Source organism: Polypterus senegalus, chromosome 6 (assembly GCF_016835505.1).
Source record: "Polypterus senegalus isolate Bchr_013 chromosome 6, ASM1683550v1, whole genome shotgun sequence".
Classification (NCBI taxonomy): Eukaryota; Metazoa; Chordata; class Cladistia; order Polypteriformes; family Polypteridae; genus Polypterus; species Polypterus senegalus.
In genome coordinates this window covers 192,721,659-192,741,038 of record NC_053159.1, presented here as the reverse complement: position 1 = coordinate 192,741,038, position 19,380 = coordinate 192,721,659, and the positions used below count along the sequence as shown (strand labels likewise).

Here is a 19,380-nt window from a genome sequence, read left to right as displayed (position 1 = left end):
ATTTATTTATTTTCTTCTACTACAGCCCATCAAATTCTAGTTACGCCAATGGATGGGGGTCTCTCTTGCTAAGTCACAACCCCCAAAACTCGTGTTGCATGACATCAATATCTTGATGATATATCAGCAGACGCCACTCAAGGACCACAGTAATGATGCATACTTTCTAAATCCTTTGATTCGTAATCTCGGTGGAACATTGGCACATCACACAACTTCTCAGAGGGGATGTCAAACCTGACGCCCGAGGACATCAGATTGTGTGACTAGAAATTGCATGGCACGTGTCACAAACGTGTGCATCGGAGACAGCTTGAGGGGCCAATCCAAGGTAATTCCATGCCAGGCCAGGGGCCAGTGGGGTGCACTCATCTTTCCTCTGATATTCCTGCAGATCAAATACTGGAAATTGTGCCCGAGTCCGAAGATGTCACTTCTGGTTTCCAGCCCCCCTGATGACGTCACTTCTGCCGACCTTCTTTAAAAGCAAGACAACCTCCACTCGTATTCAGTTCTGTTTTGGACTCAGACCTGTTCACAACTTTATGTGCATTTACCCGTTTTCTGCCAGGCTGCCCCTAACCTTTTTCTGTGTGTCAAGGCTGATTATGTTCACACACGACTCTCTGACGACATTCCAGCGGCTTCACATTTCTAAAGTATCGCCAGTTCACCACATTCTGATAACCAATAACACGTTGCCTGACGGAGCCGCTGCTGTACGAAGGGTTTATGGGTATGGCAAGTTAAGCCACAATCTTGGCCCCTTTTCTTCCTTTGTTCTACTCTGTTGTGGTACGTAAAGCACAAGACATCAGACAGACGGGCCTCGCTACTATTTTTGAGGTCCACAGCTCCCATGTTGCTTATTTCTTGATGCTGCACCATATGCATTGTACCTGTGGGGTGGGCCTTCATTGAGCCCACCTCTATGACTTAGGCCAGTCTGATTTTGTCCGGTCCAGTCACCAAGTCGCTGGGGATATCAGACTACATGACCGGTGGGCACATGAGCACTGGCTTAATGAGAAGATGTCAATGAAGTCTGTGACTGAGAGGTTGTGACGATGCGGGTTCGGCTCCACGCTCCCACCTGCTATTTGGAAGCCCTTGAACCCAACACCGTCGATAATGTCACCGAGTGAGCTAAACAGTAAAGGCAACATTTGAGCAAGGGGATGGCTCAAAAAAAAGTGCAATAAAACAAAGTGTTCAAATAAAGTGCAGTGAGTCCCAAAATCTTCATTAAATAAATACGTAATCCATAAAAGAAATGTGGAGGTTAAAACAGAAAAAAAACAATCCTTTTAAAAACGAGGTTAAAACGTTTTACAGGAAGCAGTCTTTAAAAACAACAACAACAAGCCCGGTGCTTCTTTTCCGTTAGCGTCTCACCTGCTTCTCCCAACTAGGCTATGGAGCAGGCGAGACGCTCTCTGCAGCTGCCCTCTTCAACTCACACACACGAGACTGGAGACCTCCCGATCCCTGGCTTCAGTCTGGCACTCATCCCAGTCTCGAGACTTGGTTTCCACCAACGGCCAGGTCGCTCACATTGGGGACTCCACCACCAAGCCTCCCGACTCCCGCTGCCTTTCCGGTCTTCTGCGGCCAGTCGCCTTCCCCTTGTCACTCCCGCTACCTGCTCGCTCAGCGGGAGCGACATCAACTACAACCCCTGGGTGTAGGCCTAACACCCAGGCCCTTGCAGCTGCCCACGAGCGCTTGCTCTCCACACACTCCGCGTGTCTCTTTCTCGCACCGACCTGCTTCCTCTCTCGCTCCCATGTAACCTCCGTCCTCTCTTTTTCTCTTTTCTTTTTCTCGTTCTTCCCCTACCAACCGACTCGCGCTTCTTTTACACAGCAAGGGGCCATTGCAGCTGCAGCACATTAGCCACAGGAACAATCACGGATGTGGGCAGATCCTCACCTGTGCACTAGGTGAGAAACGGCCACACCGCAGAACGCCCCGCGGCTTGCTACGGCCACTACGCTCCCTCACGAAGCTGCGAGTGCGGTGATTAGCTATTTAAAAACTGGCCCTTACTGAGAGTCCTGTGGACCCGCTATACCATAGAGGTCTTTACAGAAGATACTCAAGAGGAAGGTTACGTAGCCCCCTTTACACCCACCTGTTAAGCCGTCTTGTAGCGCCAACACCAGGTCTGCCCTCGCCTCACCGTCTGAAACAGTTAGGCTCAGCTCTACATTTCAATGACCCTTCACGCCTCAGATTGAGAGTCTCTATTATACAGCGCCCCTCACTCGGCGGCCCACCTCACAGTCATCACGGACGTCCACTGGCTCGTCGATTCCTTTGGGCCGTCCTCTGCCTCCAGTCCTTCAAAATCACCAACTGGAATAAAGAAACACAAGAGAAATTCTTAGAGAGTGGGGAGACTTGTGAGTACTGATCCTGCAGGGAGCGATGTTACCAGTAAGTACCTGACCAGCACACCCAGTTTACCTGCACAAGTAAAAAGGTTTATAAGAGGAAATAAAGGTACAGGCCCAGACCCTGTGCATGGGATTTAGCTCGACTGCTGCCCAGCGCTGGACAGACTGCATTGTCCATTCTACCTGGAACACAAGTCCTTTAAATGGCCGCTGCCAGACAGTCTTAGCCTGAGCTTCTTCTTGACCAGGCCACTGCTGCACCTTGGCTGATAAAACAAGCAATCAGAAGCCAAGTGACCTCCCAGAGACAGCTCTTCGAGGTACCATCTAAGCCAGGGGTGGGCAATGTCGGTCCTGAAGGGCCACAGAGGCTGCAGGTTTTTGTTCCAACTTAAGTGTCTTAATGAGAAGTCAATTACTGCTGAAGAAGTGACATTTTGAGGCTTCATTTTAGTGGTCTCGCATGTTAAGGTTCCCCACCCTTAATTGATCAGCTGCATTGGCTGCTTTATTGGCTCCTTATTAGCAATACAATGCAAAGGACAAAGCAGCCAGCAGTTCTCCATCTCACTTGTTCTCATTCTAACCTGTGGGGACTCGTCGTGCACCATTTGGTTTAATAAAACACTGACTGGCAGACTGAAAATGATCCATTTTAGGGCTCGGCTCATTAGGATGATACCTTTGTAAAGGAAAACAAAATCTACAACAGAAGAACCTAACATTGCAGACGAACAATCAAATAAGGTCTGAGACTGGTAAGGACTGCTTTCTGATTAAGCACCTGGCTTGGAACGGAAACCTGCAGCCACTGCGGCCCTCCAGGCCCGACATTGCCCACCTATGATCTAAATAGTCAAGGCAACCTTGACAGACTAAACTTTGCTCCAATGGTCAAACAAAAGGGATGGGCTTATGAGCCCCCAAGAAACCAACGGCAAGACGTCAATTCCTTTCTTTAAATCTGGGCTCCCTCCGTCAAACTCACTGCTCCCAACCTGGCAGTGGCGCCTGCTCTCCACAGCTGGTACTCCATTGCCTAGGGCAGGGCTCGCCAACTCCGGTCCTGGAGGGCTGCAGTGGCTGCAGGTTTTCATTCTAACCGTTTTTTTTTAATGAGTACCCTGTTTGTGCTGCTAACTAACTTCTTGTGAATTCATTTTAATTGAATTGCTCTTTTAAGATTTGTTCCCCTGAATTTCTTCATTTCTTTTCTTACATGGCACCCAAACAGAAATAAATTGTGAAGCGAAGGAGCCAACAGAAGACCAACTAAGGCACGGCCTCAAACTCCAACCAGCTGCTAAATGAGGCGCCGAGTCTTGTCGTTAATTAAACGCGTTCTTTCATTTCATGGCTTGTTGTTGCTGCTCTCATTGTGCCACAGCAGACATTTCCAAAATTGTTGATTTCCTCTTCTCTAAGAGCTCTGGTCAAATGTTTTGGGCATTCCTGACACCTTCATCTTTCTTTATTTTCAGGTATTGTGTGATGGACACCAGTTGTTTTGGCTCATTTTGTATCTCATTGTTGTTTGGCTGCTAATTAAGGAAAAAGAAACAATTAAGGGGTCCGAGTCTTCAAGAGCGACTCAATTCAAAGGAGTTCAAAAGAAGTGAATTAGCAGCGGATGGCACGGTGGCGCAGTGGGTGGCGCTGCTGCCTCACAGTTAGGAGACCCTTAAGGGTTCGCTTCCCGGGTCCTCCCCGTGTCTGCCTGGATTTCCCCCCACAGTCCACAGACATGCAGGTCAGCTGCATTGGCGATCATAAATTGTGCTTTGTGTGTGTGTGTGCCCTGTGGTGGGCTGGTGCCCTGCCCGGTGTTTGTTTCCTGCCTTGCGTCCTGTGTTAGCTGGGATTGGCTCCAGCAGACCCCCGTGACCCTGTAGTTAGGACATAGCAGGTTGGATAATGGATGGATGGATGACGCCGTTTATGAGCCTTGGCCATTAATTACACAGATTACTTCACTTTTCTGGTGTACCTGCTGGAAGGTGAAATGGGCGGAAGTTAAAATCCTTACACACCTCTAACATTAATTTGGGCATCCTATTATTTATTTTTTTTAATCAATCACAAGCATTGCCACAGACAACGGTGATACTTCATTAACTGATTGAGTAACATCAACCAACCAGTTCCAGCCAGGAAGCCAAGCCAAGCCTCCCCATTTTACATTTATTTGCTTAGCAGACACTTTTATCCAAAGCAACTTACAAAAAGAGGTCAACATAACCAAGTAACGTCATCTTTGTACCTTTTGGGCCCGATTGGAAAATTGCAGAGGGTTCAAGTGGTCTTTCACCAGAGGACTTGTACAGTCCGGGACCCCCCTCTCAAAGGTCTCCACGATGTAGGACATAGCAGCCACTGTTCAGTAGTCATGAAGTGACAAGATGTCTGCTTTACAATCCAGGGTGACTTTTTTCTGTGCAGGTGAGGTAAAGTGACGATTCTAAATTGGCCCTAATGTGTGACTTGGGTGTGTTTGCCCTGCGATGGACTGGCGCCCTGTTCACGGTTTGCTCCTGCCTTGTACCCTATGCCAGCTCCATTCAGGACGATGTTAAAACGTTAAGGCAGACTTTCTTTACCTGCGACTGACTGTAAATGAGCTCCCTTATCCATGTAGAAGCCTGCCACCTCCTACCTCCATGGGGTCTCAGGATAGTGCAGTCAATCCTGGTGGTGGCAGTGGACAGAAGGTAGCAAACCATCCTAGATGACCCACCTCAAGTGAACCTATCATGGTCCTTTTGGCAAATAGAAATGGATGTACGCTGGGAGAAAACTGAGCAGGCCAAGCATGGAGTCAATGGCCTGAACTCAAAAGGCACACATCGGGCTACGTGAGTCCACACAGAGGGACCACAGACAGCAAGTAGTGTGGTGGACAGGAGGACTTTAGAGACCCTCGTCATCTCGACCTGATGTTACTCTGGAGAGAGAGATTAGGTGGACGGGACTGGCTGAAGGGTCTGCACAGTCGTGGCCAAACGTTTCGAGAATGACACAAATATGAATGTTCACAAAGTCTGCTGCCTCGGTTTTTATGATGGCAATTTGCATCTCCTCCAGAATGTCAGGACGAGGGATCAGATGAACTGCAATTAATTACAAAGTCCCTCTTTGCCACGAAAATGAACGTCACCCCAAAAAACCACCGCGTCTCAGCCCTGCCACAAAAGGACCTGCTGGCGTCATTTCAGTGATCCTCTCGTTAACTCAGGTGAGAGTGTCGATGAGGACGAAGCTGGAGGTCACTTCGTCACACTGACTGAGTTAGAATGGAGAGGTGAAGAAGGCGTCAGGGCGCCCAAGAAAGTCCAGCAAGCGCCAGGACCGTCTCCTAAAGTAGATTCATGACTCGGGATCGGGGCACCACCAGGGCAGAGCTGGCTCAGGAATGGCAGTAGGCAGGTGTGAGTGAAGCAAAGACTTTTGGAAGACGGCCTGGTGGGTGTCAAGAAGGGCAGAGTCAAGTCATTTTCTCTGATGAATCCCTGTTTTGATTGTTTGGGGCATCCGGAAAAAAGAAAAGGTGAGTGGCGCGACCATCAGTCCTGTGTCATGCCAACAGTAAAGCATCCTGAGACCATTCATGTCACATTGGGTTGCTTCTCAGCCATGGCAGTGCAGGGCTCACTCACAATTTGGCCTGAGAACACAGCCATGAATAAAGAATGGGACCAAAACATCCTGCGAGAGCAACTTCTCTCACGCATCCATGAACAGTCTGGTGACCAACATGATGGAGCATCGGGCCATAAGGCAAAAGTGAGAACTAAGTGGCTCTGGGGGAAAAAAATATTGACAATTGGGGTCCACGACCGGGAAACTCCCCATTGAGAACTTGTGGTCAAGAGGCGGGTGGACAAACAACAACCCACCAATTCTGATCATGCAAGAATGGGCTGCTGCCATCAGTCAGGGTTGGGCCCAGTCTTTAATAAGATGTTAAAATTCGACCACAGCAGCATGCCAGGGTGAACTGCAGAGGGTCAACACTTCAGATCTTGACTCTTTGTATAAACGTCACGTCATTGTCAATCAAAGCCTTTGAAACTTCTGAACTGCTTGCAATTCTACTTCAGTATCCCAGAGAAACATCTGACACGAAGATCAAAGACATTGAAGCAGCAGAGACTCGGTGAACACCAACACTTGGGTCCTTCTCCAAACTTCGGGCCACAGCTGTAGGTCTCTGACTGCAGGTTTCCGTCCCCCAGTTTCTCTCAAACTGTCTAATCAGCAGGCCTCTCTTTTTCTTATTCTGCACTTGGACGAGGGCACTAATGAGAGATTCTGTTTGTAAAGATTTGTGTTTCTGCCACAACTCCCAGTGCTTGAACCATCTTTTGTCAGGTTTGTACCAATTCATCTTTTCGCCGACATTCTGTCTCTTTAGCTCAATTGGATTCGCCGTGCGTTTCATTAAATCAGCGCACAATTCAGGCACTAGCATGTCGTTTAAAGCACACATTACAAAAATATCTAAAACTTACAATTTTTTTTTCCCCCTCTTAAAAATGTTGGAAAAAACCACGCAGGATAGTGAGAAATCGGAGACCCGGGTCCTCCCTCCCTGTGTGGAGTTTGCATGTTCTCCCCGTGTCTGCGTGGGTTTCCTCCCACCGTCCAAAGACATGCAGGTCAGGTGCACTGGTGGTCCTAAATTGTGCTTTTTGTGTGTGGCCCTGCGGTGGGCCGGCACCCTGCCCGGGGTTTGTTTCCTGCCTGGTGCCCAGTGTTGACTGGGATTGGATCCAGCAGACCCCCGTGGCCCTGTAGTTGGGATGTAGCGGGTTGGGATGTGAGATTTTACATAGAACTTGATAAATGTTTTGTATGTCTTTCTTTATAATTTAGGCAAACCAAAGTCATTTAGAGGTATTCGTGTTCACCCCCCTCACCTTTTTACGACTGTCTCTTTGTAATTTTATGACAGGATTTGGGGGGTGTGTCTTAGACCAGTTTGCTAAAGTCTTTGAACCCCCTGCAAGGAAGCCAGGATGTTTAACGTATGGTTTTGGGGGGTTGCAGGTGTTAAGATGTTCTATTCCCCCCATTGGTCTGAGGTATGGCTGTCTGGATTGGCTGTAGAGGTTGGACAGAAAACCTATAAATCTGTTTGCTCAACCACATTCTCTCTCTCTGACCCACATATGATGAAGAAGCATCTCTCTTGCTAACCTGTGATGATGAAGAAGTATCTTTCTCTTGATAACAACTGAAGAAGACCATCACACCATGAAGTGAAGAGCACAGCGTCAGCCATTTTGAACAGACGTGTGGCTGAAAGCTGAGCACCAGTGATGCCTTAACTAGAGACATTAAGTAACTACAAGTCTGTGTGCCACCCGAGTTACATACACGTCACCATTTGATCAGGTTGTATGGCTGCCAATATTCAAATGTACTTTGCATATTGTTATTATTTCTGAATATTATCAGTAATACATTATTTTATGTGTAACTTAACTCCTGCTTGTCTTTTTACTACATATAATTGCCTGAGATTGTAGATATAGAAGGGAAGGTGTGGATAAGTTATATAAAATAAGATCTTCTAAACAGTGGTAAGTCTGTGAGATTAGGCATTCTAAGGCTACATTATTAATAATACAATAGGGGAACGTAGAACAATACATATATTACTCTACCAAGATAAAACAGATGGATAGTGAGAAATCCCTGGACTTATTACTAGTAGGATTCGGTACAGCAATGTGCCGTTCACTAGCTGCTCAAATCCATCTTCAGGCAGCTTTCAGTTCATTCAAAATGCAGTTGGCAGAATCGCAATCACAAGAACTAGAAAGTCCAAACACATAACCCCTGTCCTCAAGTCCTTACGCTGGCTCCCAGTGACAATTAGAGCGGATTACATGTAAAGAATAAAAGGACCGTGTTATAATAAGTTTGTTATAATATTAAGGTTAATGTCACTTTTATGGATTCATTCACATGGCACGCCGGGGCTAGTCTGCCTGCATTTAGAAAGCCATTACTTTAGCAGTTTGAAGATTGAAGGGGACAACTGCGAGTGTAGACATTGTGCTATTCTTGTATTTTTGGAGGTGGGGTTGAGTCCTTTCCTTTCCTTCTTTGGAGACCAGAGAGAGCCCGCACGTGGAGCAGACCAGTATAAAAAGGCTGGGACAACAGCCAAACCCTTCGAAGCTGACGGCCGGATGATGTTATCGTCATCTGTCCTGAAAATACTTTCAGCGCAGCGTCGGAAAATGGCAGACTGTATACATCGAGTTCCCACCTCGTGTATTGTCTGCTATAGCTTCCTCCGTTTGTTAGGCCGTGTAAATCGTTATTAAAGAAAGCCAAGTTATTCATTCTTATGCGATTGTTACCGCCGTATCACTATGGGAGGGATATCGCCTTTTAATATCATATCTCTATATTTTTCGGTTACTTAAAATGTCACAATTTAAAAGAACTTATTCCAATTAGGGAGCTTTTGCTTCGAAAGGAAACAGGCCGAGGCCCCGCTAACTTATCTGAACTTCTCGTTACTTACAAACCAGCGTGCACATGAAGATCTCAAGACGAATGGAACTGCTTGCGAGCTACTGAGAGTTATAAGCATACAACGCCGTGTCGCTCCAGCGGCAGGCTATTCATACAGACGTCTGTCCTAAGACAGCGGGCAGTAAGCTGACCAAAGCCAGTTTCCAGTTTCTTTAGGAACGCCTCGTCTATTTGACTCAGGGATGATGACCTTTGCTTCTTTAGGGTCCATCTGACAAGTAAAAAAAAAAATAGAACAGACGGCCCATTAGCGTAATAAAATAAAATGCTTAAGTAAATGATATTATGCTTTTTGATTAAGTAAGGGGAAGGGGGAGGAAGAAGAAATTATAAAAAGCCAATCGAAAAAATCTAATTTTGCTCTTCTGCCTTGCCAAGTAAAATCCAGGTACTCATCTGTGACTGAATGAAAATCTAACTGATTGAACTTGTCCTGTCTTCCTCAGGAGGTTTTCTTCCACACTGGCCTACTAAAGGATTACACAAGTAACAGTGTGAGGTCGAGCTTTTAGTTACAGGACCCCAAAGCTGTGGTCAGACCTACCTAAGAGATGCCCCTTCGGTCTCAGGACTGTAGCCTGGCATACCCTGACTAGAGCTGCTGATTGGCTGTGCATAGTGAATCCCTGATGCAAAAATATATGTAATGTATTAATTATGATGGGTTATTAAGCCAACTCTGTTGCATTTCGCTTCTCTGTATGCGGATGTCACACTTGGTGCTCTACGGTACATGGAAACGTCACCTCAGAGAAAGATTCTCGTGTCAGAATGGACAGTTACGTGGCTGACATTGAGGGCGTTTCACGACAGAAAACTCCCCATCAGGAAGGCCTGGAACTTGAACTGGAATCTACCATCCGAGTACGGAGGACACTTCTGCTCCAGAACTCGTCAGAACTCATTCAGAGGTACCGTGTTCTTGTCTACTACTTCTGCATTTTCGTAAATGAAAGCAAGGTCACCGTACCTTGAGAAGATTTGAGAGACTGTGATATTATAAAAAGACATCTTGGATGATCGGTTGTGCTTTTGCCCGAGTCATTGAAGCCTTGTTACAAGGAAGTAATCTGCGTTGTTGGAACGTCCCGATTGTGACGGAATTGCTGTCAGGAAACGTCCTGTCACTTACTCGGACTGCTGTCATGGCAACGTCTAAGCATGGCTCAAGTGAGATCGGCAGTGATCGAAGTACAGACTCGAAGTCAGAAAATCTAATTTAGAGATCTTAAAGGTCACATAAGTCAGAGGAAAGAAAAGCTTCCTGGGTTTATAACTAAAATCGAAAGACATTCCAGGAAATCATTTAATAGTAGCAGAAAGATTTGAAAAATGTTGTGTGACGCACAGAGAGATAGAGGAGTTGCATGAAAGGCTACTATCTGCATTAAATATGGAAGGGGGTCAGTCATGTAATGTCCCAACAGGTACTGCGGTTTGCAGTTACACTCTGTTGTAAATTTCACCACTTCAAGATCAGGTCTTATTGGTGGTCCTATATCGTCATCATAAAGAAATAGCCAGAATTTGTGTATTTGAAATAAATGAAGAGAAAATTACAATCATCTATTAAATAACAATGAACAGCCACGTCATTCAGATGAGAGGTAAAGCCGAGGTCTCGCAGCGTCCAGGCTAAATCGGCCACCAGAGCCTGGTCATGCCAGCCCAAAAATCATCCGCTGTCCCTAATTGGCTCTCTCTCTCGCCCCTACACCACCTAACAGGTAACGTGTGGCGCGCGGGCTGGCACAAGAATGGCTGCATCATCCAGGTGGACACTGAACATTGGTGCCGACTGACGTGGCCCCCTACCGTCTATATCAGGGGTGGCGAACTCCGGGCCTGGAGGGCCGCAGGTTTTCATTCGAACCCTTTTCTTAATCAGTGATCTGTTTTGACTGCTAATGAACTCCTTTTTCCTTCATTTTAATGGCCGTGTTTTTAAGGAGTCGGTCCTCTGAATTGATTCTTTTCTTCATTAAATGACAGCCAAACAGAAATGAGATGTGGAATGAGCGACCAGACGACCAGCTAAACTGGGGCAGCAAACTCCAACCAGTTTCATTCCAGCCAGTTTCTCAATTAGAAGCCGATTCTTGCTGTTAATTACACTCGTTATTTAATTCCATGGCCTGTTGCTCCTCTCATTCTGTCACAGCAGACATTTTCAAAACGGTTGATTTTGGTTTTTCTAAGAACACCGTCAAGATGTTTTGGTGGCCTTACCGAGACCTTCATGGGCACAGTGATGATGGGCACAGGTGAGCTGGTCTTGTGGTGGCTGGTCTTGTGTCTTGTTATTATTTGCCTGCTAATTAAGAAAAGAGAAACAACAAAGGGGCCCGAGTCAAGTTAATTAAAATGAAGGCAAAACAAGTTAATGAGCAGCAAGAACTGGTCACTCATTAAGAAGATGGTTAGAATGAAAAGCTGCAGCCACTGCGGCCCACTGGGACTGGAGTTTGACACCCGTGGTCTATGTGAAGCACTTTGAGTAGGTCCGAAAGGCACTACAGTAATCCCTCGCTGTATGGCGCGTCGACTTTCATGGCTTCACTCTTATCGCGGATTTTATGTGTAAGCATATCCAAATATATAACGCGGATTTTCCGCTGCTTCGCGGGTTTCTGCAGACAATGGGTCTTTTAACTTATGGTACGTGCTTCCTCAGTTGGTTTGCTCAGTTGATTTCATACAAGGAATGCTATTGGCAGATGGCCGAGAAGCTACCCAATCAGAGCACGCAGTGAAGTTCCTGTGTGCTGATTGGCTCAGCGACGGAGCGGCGAATTCGATTGCGCTGCGTTAACCAGGAAGTCTCGTCTCGCTCATTCAGCATCAACGTGTTTCGCTGTGTAAAGAGTTGTGCTCTTTTGTGTTTATCTTTGTGTGTAGTCAAGCCCTTCATTGTGGCTCCAAAACGATCTGCTCCTGCTTCAGGGGCCGTGCCCAAGCGCCAACGGAAGATGTTAACGACTGCCGAAAAGGTAAATGTTTTGGATTTGTTTCAAGGAAGGGAAAAGCTACACCACTGCAGGACGCCATTACGGCATCAATGAGTCCACGATTCTTTTTATTTAAAAAGGAGGAAAAGAATATAAGATCCATGGCTGCGCAAGGGCGCAAAACGAGTTGTGAGTGGACGTAATAAGGCGGTAGTCCGGATGGAATCTGCTTTAGGGATTTGGATTGAAGACTGCCGGAAGAAGAACAACGGCGGTGCTACACAATCGCCTGAAGTGGCTCCTTTAAGGGCTGTAACGCTCTCCTTTGTTGTGCAGTACAATGAAACTCATCGTTATCAGAGAAGTCGTTGTGTCATTGTCCGTAATTCATTTTCTATGTACAGTACTTCGTACGTACGTTTAGTGTCACTGCACACACATTTTACTAAATATGCTTTTTCTTGCATTGTACGTATTTACTGCTGGTGACCTGTCTGTCATAATGGCTGTAACATAACACGTAACATCTGTGATATCGGAGATGCTCGATATCTTTAAAATAATATTTAGGTTTTACTGTGTGCTTACATACATAATTTCAACAAAGCTTACCTAATATCTAAGAGAATACAAAGAGTTTATGCTGTATAACTGTGCGGGGAATATTTATAAGAGTGTGGGAGAGTTTATAAGGGCTTAAAATATATAAAAAATAACCACATGAACGTATGGTTTTTACTTCACGGATTTCCACCTTTAGCAGGGGCTTCTGGAACGCAACCCCAGCGATCGAGGAGGGATTACTGTATAGAAATTCAATGAATTAATTACAAAACACAACTAAAGTGCTAAACAATACAATTACAGACGTTAAACTAAAAATATCAGTTTAAGACAAACGCAACATGACGACTGCACTTTGACCGTATGTGAGAAAAATAATAAGGTAAAACAAAATGAGGGGCTTCAGGTAGATGTATAAAGATTACAAAGGCACAGGGAGCCATTCACACACAGGTAAGAATATCCCAGATACACACAAAGAGGACGGCGGACGAGTACAAAAATAAGAACAGAAGAAATCGCTGACACGGCGTAACAATCGGGCGTCTTCTGTGACGTGGTCAGCGGCTTTGAAAACTGGGGGCGCTTACTTTACCTCCATGTAAATGGAGTCACAAGTTCGCTATCAGGTTGGGTTCACATTCTGATTCTACAAAGGTTCAAAACACTGAGAAAACAGGATTCTGGGATGGCGCCTGTGGAAAATCTAACTTTACACATCTTAAAATTACAATTCTTGTAGGAAGAGCAGCCGTTTTATTTTTTTTTCCTTTTCCGTGTCGTGCTGGGCCTCGAGGTGACGACATCCTTAGACCTCAGTATGTGCGTCTCGGAAACTGCAGGTCTGACATTGTGGTCAGCAGCACAGCAGACTGGACTTTCTCTGGTCCTGTTCAGCCAACATACTTCAGACTTCCAATACAACTCGGAGTCCTGCCACGTGCAGAAGTTCACTGACGACGACACTGCTATGGTGGGCAGCATCAGGAGTGGGCAGGAGGAGGAGTACAGGAACCTAATCAAGGACTTTGTTAAATGGTGCGACTCAAACCACCTACACCTGAACACCAGCAAGACTAAGGAACTGGTGGTGGAGTTTAGGAGGACCAGGCCCCTCATGGACCCCGTGATCATCACAGGTGACTGTGCAGAGGGTGCAGACCTATAAATACCTGGGAGTGCAGCTGGATGATAAACTGGACTGGACTGCCAATACTGATGCTCTGTGTAAGAGAGGACAGAGACGACTATACTTCATTAGAAGGCTGGCGTCCTTCAACATCTGCAATAAGATACTGCAGATGTTCTACCAGACGGTTGTGACGAGCGCCCTCTTCTACACGGTGGTGTGCTGGGGAGGCAGCATAAAGAAGAGGGACAAATTGGTGAGGAAGGCAGGCTCTATTGTAGGCACGGAGCTGGGCAGTTTGACATCCGTGGCAGAGCGACGGGCGCTGAGCAGACTCCTGTCAATCATGGAGAATCCACTGAACGGGATCATCTCCAGACAGAGGAGCAGCTTCAGCGACAGACTGGTGTCACCATCCTGCTCCACTGACAGACTGAGGAGACCCCACACTATGTGACTCGGGGGGTAAACGCTAACATTATACAGTTATTGTCTGTTATACCTGCATTGTTATGACTCTTTAATTTAATATTGTTCTTTATCAGTATGCTGCTGCTGGAGTTTGGGAATTTCTCCTTGGGGATTAATAAAGTATTTATCATCCTACCAAAGATTTTAGAACAAACCGATTTCAAGCTTATCTGCCTTGGACACCAAGAGCCACGCACAACGAGAACTTCAGAAAGAAGCGCGCGACCTCCTTCAATCCATCTGCCTCGTGTTTGTCGTGTTACAGGCCCCCCCAAATCCCCCCCGTCTCTCTCTGCACACTTCACTGTCTGGTAAATTTCACTTTCATGGATACATCTGCCGTTTTTGGCCCTTCACTCTGCACTCAATAACCCACAATGAAAAAGTGTTTACAGAAACGTTTGCAAATTCCTTTAGTGGAGTCAAAAAACCTGAAGCAATGGAAGCCCCGCCACCAGGGTCCTAACTTGTGAACCTCAGCTTTACAGGATGGATTTCCACTGAGAGAAAATCATTAATGAAAAACGCCCAAAAAAGCTTAGTGCTTCGTAAACAATTCCGTGTGACACGGGGTACAAAAATCCAACTGATAACAGAAGAGTGACACAAAGATGTCAACGAGAAATGAAGAAATCAGAAGACAGATGGCCATTGTGCCGAGACCGATGTCCATTAACCTGGAATCAGTAAACAGCTCTCTAACACCACCTTGGCCAGTTCTGAGTCACCACGTGTTGGGAACATTAAAAAAATAATACAGTCTATGAAAGGCGCTATACCCGACAGAGAGAAGCCCAGTCAAAAAGAGAAAACTCCATCCAGCCACACATCTTCCAAACCTGCTATATCCTGGGCTGGATAGCAGGATCAAACACAAACACGTGGAGCAATGTAATCAACGCCAACCTACCAAACCTGCATGTCTTTGGACTTTAGGAGGAAGCCGGAGCACCTGGTGAAACCCCACAGAGAGAACATGCAAGGTGCACGCGGGGAGAAGCCGGGATGTGGACCCTGGCCTTCGGTCTTGTGAGGGAGCAGCGCTACCTCTGTGCCACTATGGTGCCTTCATGAGAAAAGAGCGAAATGTAATTTGGGTTGGGCACAACTGTTTATCTGGATGGGATATCTGAGGAGTCGTCTTGACAAGTGGGCATCCAAAATAAAAGAGCAGAGCCTCTCCCTGCCTCCGGTGTCCCCTCGAGTCGGTCTGTGATGATTCGGCTCAGCCGCACTGTCTGCTTCGGGCCTCCTAGCAGTTTGTTTTAGGGGTCTCTATGAAAGGTGCTATATGCACACCTTAACACCCCCCATACGGAGCCCCTCGCCTGCTCCACGTGTGCACGTCCATCACTAGCAATGCCCCGCCGCCGCTCCGTGTCACTTCTTTAGCAGCCCTTTTATCCCTCGGGCTTCTCCGCTCTTCTTAGCCCCCCGGCCCCGTTGTCTTCGTTCGCCACCACCCTGCACTGTACCCCCGCACGGCCCCTCGTGCCTATGCCACCCCAGACTGCCAGGTCCAAGTCTCGCTGCCGCCGACGCCCTCGTTCCGTATTCGCCATATCGCGGGCGCCGCTGGGACACACAGCAGCAACAGCAGAATTAGCGACGGCGGCGGCAGCGTGACCTCGTCTCCCTCATCCCTGCCGCCCACACCGCCTCCTCAGACGCAACTCGGGAGGAGCCACACACACCGGCGAGGACGGCGCACCAAAACGAGTCTACTCAACCTCGTCTTCGTTCGGCCTTCTCTCTCTCTCGCTCTCTCTCTCTCTCTCTTGGCTCGGCGTGGCGCAGCGACCATAGAAACAAAGCGCGGTCCTGTGTGCCTGCGAGCCACCGTATCCGACCACCGACAACCGGAAATGGCTAGAGCGATGGTGAGAGCGGACATCTTGAACAGGTGTGTACCTGCTAAGGTCAACGACGATGCAGATTTCATTTTAAAGCTTTATTGTTATACCAGTAAACCCCCGATTAAGAATGGCAATCACTTTCTGTTCCGTCCGATCTTTGGAGGGATGACAAATCATGGAGGGTGGGAGCGTCCTGGGAAAGTTTTAATTTAATTAAATACATATATTTGTACTAAAATTAACCAATTTATTACAACTAAAATTGAAATTTAATTGTTATATCATTTAAGTCCAAATTGTCTTTGAGTTGCTGCACTCATAAGTAAAAAAATATCGGAGTGCAAAGGTTTAAATGAAGTAAACTAGAAACAAAAAAATCATAAAATGGTAAATTCAACATAGTTAATCAAAAATGTCCTTATGAACAACATTTCTGGTAAAGATGGTTTCCTGTCTTTGAATCAGCTCTGCCTGGTATGGAGTAGTTAAAACCTTCACTTTAACGTCACACGAACGCCGGACTCTTGAAAAGGCATCATAAAGTTGTCCATGTCCAAATGCAGGCTCCGATAAGGAGATCCCTACAGGTTGTGGTGTGTTGTTTGTGCGCCACCTACTGACTCTGGGAAGCCGTTGAAGTGACCATGGCGACGGATCCCGGTTTGGAGATCTACAGTACATTACTAAACGAAGGTGGTATATGCGCTGGTGTGCGCGTTCGCGTTAGGGCGGCGGTTGTTTTGTGCGCGTTCGCGTTCGGGCGGCGGTTGTTTTGTGCACGGCTTGCTTCTGGCGTCTGGCATCCGTGCATATATACAACCTTAATTTAGTAATATAGAATCAGTGCAAATGTCAACGATGAGCACGCTGTGTGATCCAGAACTTAACGTGTGCTTGATAGTGCACGGCCGAATGGACAACACGTACCTCTGCTTTGGTGATTTTACTTCATCCATTTTGTAAACCCTTTTAGGCCAATTCAAATGTGGAAAAGGTCTTTCTGTAAAGTTTTGATTTCTCCTTCAACTCTATCTATCTATCTATCTATCTATCTATCTATCTATCTATCTATCTATCTATCTAATATAGTGCCTTTCATATCTATCTATCTATCTATCTATCTATCTATCTATCTATCTATCTAATATAGTGCCTTTCATATCTATCTATCTATCTATCTATCTATCTATCTATCTATCTATCTATCTATCTATCTGCCAAATACCATCAGTATCATGCAGTATGGTGGTGACAGTGTCATGCGATGGGCACAGGGAGACTGGTCAGAATTAGGGGAAGGATGAATGCCACCAAGCACAGAGAAGTCCTTGAAGAAAACCTGCTCCAAAGTGCAGGCCACCTCAGACTGGACTGATGTTTCAATGACCTGAAGCTGGAGTGGCTTTGGTACAAGTCTCTGAGTGTCCATGAGTGGCCCAGACTTCAATCCCATGCATGGAGAGACCTGAAGGTGGTCTTTCACAGATACTTCCCATCCAATCTAATGGAGCCTGAGGAGGTCTGCTAGGAAGCATGGAATCAACTGCCCAAATCCAGGTGTGCGAAGCTTGTAGAGACTTCCCAAACAGGACTGCCAAATGGGCTTCTACAAAGTACGACACTAAGGGTCTGAATACTTCTATGAATGAGAGATTTCAATGTGTGATTTTTTCATAGACTTTTCTAAAACATGTCTTCACTTTGTCATTTTGGGCCTGAGAGAGTAGGATGGTGTGTAACAATGTCAAATGTACCCATTTCAAATTAAGTCTACAATACAAAAAATGTGCAGAAGGTGAGGGGGTCTCAGTACATTTTGAACCCACTGTAGTAGAGCAGAATGGAAAAAAGAAAAAAGTAAGGCAGAGATTGCGGCTGAACTCTCCATGCTTGGCAGGCATTCGTGCTGCACCAGCTCTGTCGGGTGGCACCATGTTGGTTGATGATGCTATGGAAATGGGAAGTTGTGCTGCAAAGTCGTCTGAGAGTCGGGGCCTTTTCATCCCCTGCTATGGCCAGTCATGTAATCTGACATCCTGGGGGGATGAGGTCAGCAGTTACCGTCATCACATTTGATGTCCCTACTGACCAGACATCATGTCATGAGACAGAGTCTGCGTTTGTCATGTCCTGTCATTTCTAGTCACATAACTTCACATCCTCAGGCAATGAGATTAGCGGTTATTGTCATCACGTTTGATCTCCCGCTGATTAGATGTCATGTCATGTGATGCTGGCTGTGGCCTGAAGGCCTTAAGTTTGAGTGTCACCACCGGTCAGGTGGCAGGATGAGTGGCAGAGACTGTGTGGTGCCACTCTAAGGAGGTCTTTATAAAGGAAAGGACAAATGAGGGGCGTCGTGAGACTGAGGGTAAGCTGTGCCTTGCCAGTTTTATGGCTTCTTTGTTTTTTTTGTTATCTTTTATTGTTTTCTATTGTTGTTGTTTTTTATAGGATTGTTCTGTTCATTTATTCATGTATTGTTATTTTTGGCTATTATTGTTATATTTCAGTCAGGATACACAATTCATGTTTCACGTCTGTTTTGTTCATTCTCAATTCTCGGATTTCTGTTAATGTTACTTTTGTGGATGATGTGCATTTTTCTTTGTTTTTGATTTTGTTTATTTATGTAAGTCTCTCTCTGTGTTTTGAGCCATTTGTTTTGTGGGTGGTCCCTCCGAAAGGTGTGGCAACCTGTCAATCATCTTCAGGAACTGCCCACCGCACTATAAATGTGGAGGGTCTCCCACAGTCCCTGGTGGTTCATTGCGAATGCGCTTTGGAGTTGGTGAGTTTACTTGTGCTTTTTGACATTATGGGATGTTTTTGGACCACTCTCTGCGTTACGTTTTGGGCCTTTGTGTGCTTCTGGATTTGTCTTTAACAGGAATTGTATGTCTTCTGTTCTTGCCCGGAGTGTCGCAGTACTACAGAGCATTTCTGTGATGAATAAATCTTTTAATACGTAAAGATTTAGTGTCTGCTGTCGTTACTACTGCCCTCTAGTGGGCCTTTCTGGAACTCTTTACTGCTGGGATTCTCAATTCATAGCAGTTATAGTTATGTTCATTATATTATGTTTTGCCCTGCCCCTTGTGTTTTGTGGGTCACTCCCCAAGAGGCGGGGCCACCTGTCACTCTCCACTGAGGGACCGCCCCCAACCCGACAAAGGCTCATGGGAATTGCAGTCCCTCTGCAGTGGTTAGTCAGTTTTTCCTTTTTACTGTTTTTCCATTTTGAGTCTTCTGCTTTTGGGATTCTGATTTCTGGTTAGTATGTTGGAGCCTGTTTGCTTAGAATTGCCTCTTTGTCTTCTTTGTTGCCTTTTGGATTTTCTGTTAACAAATTCTCCTTCCATAAAGATTTTTTTCTTTTGTTGCCTTGCTCTGTACTTACCAGGGGCTGACAGAGATTGTAGGGGTCCATGATATTCTATACGGCATCCACAAGACCTACTCTG

The 19,380-nt window shown here is 46.2% G+C and overlaps 1 protein-coding gene across 5 annotated transcripts in view; it reads right to left on the bottom strand.

Moving 5' to 3' along the window:
* carf (calcium responsive transcription factor) overlaps positions 1-15,909 on the bottom strand; it is a 36,802-nt gene extending 20,893 nt beyond the window's left edge. Inside the window, exons 1-2 of one of the 5 annotated variants that reach the window (XM_039757815.1) lie at positions 15,755-15,909; positions 2,135-2,358 (exon numbers count right to left, since the gene is read on the bottom strand). The gene's annotated coding sequence lies outside the window, so the exon portion shown is untranslated. Of the gene's footprint in view, positions 1-2,134; positions 2,359-2,469; positions 2,690-4,659; positions 5,744-15,754 lie in introns of those variants that run through there. The other 4 variants (XM_039757813.1, XM_039757817.1, XM_039757814.1 and 1 more) reach the window with 4 other exon arrangements.
* Positions 15,910-19,380: the final 3,471 nt, after the last annotated feature.